A 4,254-nucleotide genomic window follows, 5' to 3' on the forward strand; every position below is an offset into this window, starting at 1 on the left:
GTGTGTGTGTGTGTATTACGAAAGAGTGTTTTCTAATTACTCAATATGCATATCAAGTGCCTCTAAAAGATGACCGATATGTTGCTAAGGCACGTATTTGTTTGTTGGATTTTAGATGTTGGGAGGCAGTAAGAGAAGTTTCTGTTGGTTGATGAGTAAAATTGGATTCTTGTCCCGCAAATCATAGGTAATGATTCATCTAAGCAGATCTAAAGATTCTGGAGTTAGCACCCATCCATCTGCCTCCCCTTCCTTCTCCTTCTACAGCATTCACCTTGCTCTTTGAAAAGTGATTGGGTTTTTTTTTTACTTCTTCTTTCCACTTGCTCCATGATATTGGACAGAGACAGTTCTTGGAGGGATGGGCAGCTGATGGCTTTGAGTTCCTCTGGCCCACTTGATCATTGTGTACAGATCAGATGAGGGCTTGAGGGCTGCAAGAGGCCCACAAAAGCAGGATGCATCTTGTATGAAAAGATTATCTCCCCTAGGCTTAGCTGTGCTGAGAGAGTAGAAGCCAGCACTCACTGCCCCTTCAGGATTCATGCTGCCATGGCTGAGGGATTGTAGGAATGCCTCTGGAGATTTCTTGGAACTTGGCTTCTTTCAACAAAACAAGGAAAACAGTTTCCAAACTTCATCATGCTTTGCCAGTGAGACCTATATGGTGGCAGGAAAGAGCTTTCTTATTAGAGAAAGCTGACAGGTATAGGAGCTGCTTATCTCAAACACAAAGCCCTTCGTCTTTTCATGATACTCCAGTTGTTCTGGGTGGAAAGGAAAGGTCATAGAAGAGGGGGTGTCTGTGCACCTTAACAGGAATTCACCCAAATTCTTGCCAGCCAACATGTGCTGCAAATATTCCCCAGAAACCTCACATACCTCTGTGCAGCTTTGAGAGAAGCAGGGATGGGAAAAGGGAAAAGAAAACCTATCCCCTTTAATGTGAGGGCAATAGGCCGTTTTGAGTGTGTCTCTACAACCTGGAAGCCCTGTGATTTTAAGGCAATCAATTAACATGGGCCGAAGTGATGGACCTTTCAGGGAGCTGGTCCAGTTCTCTTTTTTGCCAAGTTGTCATCCTTGAGGATTAGTTACTGAAAATTGTAAGGCATATGGCATTTCACCGTAGGATTTCCTTTTTCTAGGTTTCTCTAATTGGAGGTGGGATTGACCTAAATACATTGCCAGTAAATATGAGGAAAGGACTGTCAGTTAGCGCTAGTTTTAAAATTGCATGTAATTAAGGAGAGCAACATAATTGAGAAAACATATTTCGTTTATTTAGCAAAGAACTGCAAGGTGGGCTGTGATTTTGTGTAGGAATTTTTTAAGTATTGCCAATTTTCAGTAGTGGAACATTTCTTACAAGTGCGAAGCAACCAAAAATCATTGTATTCTAGAATAGTCTAAAATCATAGCATCTTCAAATTGAAGGCATCATAAATTCATTTCTCTCTGAACATGTTCCCTGGATCATGGTTCTAAGTTGCTTTACGGTAACTGTGTCAGAGGTCAGAGCCAGAGGGAAGTTACAACAGCTTTTTTTTGTCCTTCAATCAAACTCAATTCAAGCTCTCCCTTCTCCATGAGGTGTTTTCCATCTGCTTTAGGCTATGTTGTTTCTTCTTTCTGTAAAGTTTTGAAGCATACACTATCTCTATCCTATAACTTATCACCTCACACTCTTTGTTATTTAGTTTTCAAAAATCAGCTTTTATCTTTTTACATGTAAAGACCAGATTTTTTTTTTTTTTTTTTTGTGACGGAGTCTTGCTCTGTCTCCCAGGCTGGAGTGCAGTGGTGCAATCTCAGCTCACTGCAACCTCTGCCTCCCGGGTTCAAGTGATTTTCCTGCCTCAGCCTCCTGAGTAGCTGGGATTATAGGCATGTGCCACCACCTCCAGCTAATTTTTGTATTTTTTTTTAGTAGAGATGGGGTTTCACCATGTTGGCCAGGCTGGTCTCAAACTCATGACCTCAGGTGATCCACCCTCCTTGGCGTCCCAAATTGCTGAGATTACAGGTGTGAGCCACTGCGCCTGGGCAAGGACTAGATTTGAAGTGCCCAAAGCCTTGGGCTTTGGAAGAGAGAGTTCTTATGTTTAAATTTCCAAATCTCTTTAGGTACAAGTCAATTATGTCACAGAAGGATGGGACTACTCACCATTTCCCTAACCAGCTCTACCATTTTACTCAGTTATCCTTTAGCTCTTGGGGTAAAGGTGGTGAGTGACTCACAAACATTGTATCAGTCTTCCAAGAACTGAAGCAATACTTTTATGGAATTGATCTCAGTGGGCAGGGGTAGGCATATTGGTTAAGGGTAAACACCTCCTCCCCTTCTCCCCACTTCCCTGCCAGTGACCGATTTAGGAATTGGCACGTGATCCAGTTCTGGCCAATCAGAGGTTTGCGGAAGGCTTCTGGGAAAAGTCCTTTGTTGCTTTTAAGGAAGAGCCATGTGAAATCAGGCTTTCTCCGTCTCTTTTGGATACCAACAAGAATGCCGATAAGTGCTGTTTGGTGCTATTGGCCACCGGGGAGCCAAGTTTAGTGTGAAACCAGTTGGAGAAGGAAGAGCAAAAGCATGGAAAGAACTCGTATGTCAGGTCACATTTTTGAGCTGCTGAATCTCTCAACCCTTAAGGGCATCCTACGTCTAGATTTCTCTGGTTACGTGCTTATTATTTAAGCCAAGTTGTTGTTTTCTATTTCTGAGAACCATAGACGTCGTAACAGCCCCCTTTCCTCTGTTTGGATTGCCTTTTCACTCATACTTTGCTTAAACCTCTTCTTATTTCTTTAGGATAAAAGAAATAAGGATAGGTCATAGGATAAACACATTGTAAAGGCTCTTCACCTATATTACTAAGATGCTTTCCAGAAAATTTGCACTGTTTACTGTCCTGCCCATGGCATGCGGCAGCCGTTCGCCCTGTCTCTTTGCCTGCAGCCACCCTAGTTCCACACACTCTTCACTGCAGGCTGGTGAGGGTGAGCATTATTTCTGGTTTTGCTGTGTCTTTGTATCCCTCTTTTGGGTAACTTTCAGATGTAGTCCAGCAGGTTCACAAAGAAAATAATAACCAGGATGGATGGATTCTGGTGAAGGGGCAGGGACATTGACCTGCTAGGAAGCCAAGTGTATGGAGGAAAGAAGATGGGAAAAGGAGATGGTAAGGTCTCACACTGGGCCGAAAGATGGAAATGGGGAAGAATAGCAAGGTAGAAAGTGAGGACATGGAGAACAGGCTCTTAGCATGTAATAATGATAAACCCCCACAAGCCATCTTTGGCAAAAGTCTTTTTCATACTTTGGACGATAGGTGCAGGCTAATGCAGTGTTGCTGATGGGGAGGTCTGTATTTGGGGGCAGCCTCTCTGAGTCCGCCAATGTTTATCCTTTATCATCTTAGTAAAACATGCCACCTTATCGGGCATCATAAATATGCTCTGGTTTGGGTTTCAGTGTGGAAACTTTTTCAAGTGTTTGCCATCTTGCAGGAAGGCCACACACCCAAAGGCAGTCTTACTGATCGGGATTGGGGGGGACTGGAAAGTCACCTTTGATTTAATTTGATGAGTCCAAACCATACCTCTTGCCTCTCAGTTTCTTCTCTCTCTACCAGTGCTTGAAATTCCTTCAGAAATGAAATCACAGAATTTTTAAGCTAAAAAGAGCCATCTAGTTCAACCACTCAGTGAATAGATGAAGTCGGTTCAAAGAGGTGAAGCAGCTTGAAACAGCTCCTGGAGACTGTGGGTGGTGGAAGTCCAGAAGACAGCACAGGTGTGCCGAGTGCCAGCCCGCAGTCCTTCCCTCCATATGGTTCTGCTCCTTGAGACTCATTCCATAAGGTCTCAGTGATGTTTCAGGATTAAAAATCAGCAGAAATGTTTACTAGTTTCCCAATTAAGAGCAGGGTACGTGTTTCAGATAGACAGAGAAAGGTGGGGGGCTCAAGAGTGAGGTAAGGAGGCGGAAGGAGAGACAGAGGCAGCAGAAACTGGACATCGCCTATCAACCAAGGCCAACCCATGTTATCCCACACCCTCTTCTCCCCATCACATGCAGCCCTAACCCCCCTAGTTCCCCGACTCTCTTTTGAGCCTCCTCAAACACTTGCTGTTGCTCCTGGGGACAGTGCTGTGTTCGGCTTACCGTTGGGGTTGTCAGTTGCCATAGAATTACACTGTTCCTTCACATTTACCCAGCTTAGGACGTGATGGAGCATCTCTTTTAATTCTCAA

Source organism: Colobus angolensis, unplaced genomic scaffold, assembly GCF_000951035.1.
Source record: "Colobus angolensis palliatus isolate OR3802 unplaced genomic scaffold, Cang.pa_1.0 Scaffold97, whole genome shotgun sequence".
NCBI classification, from domain to species: domain Eukaryota; kingdom Metazoa; phylum Chordata; class Mammalia; order Primates; family Cercopithecidae; genus Colobus; species Colobus angolensis.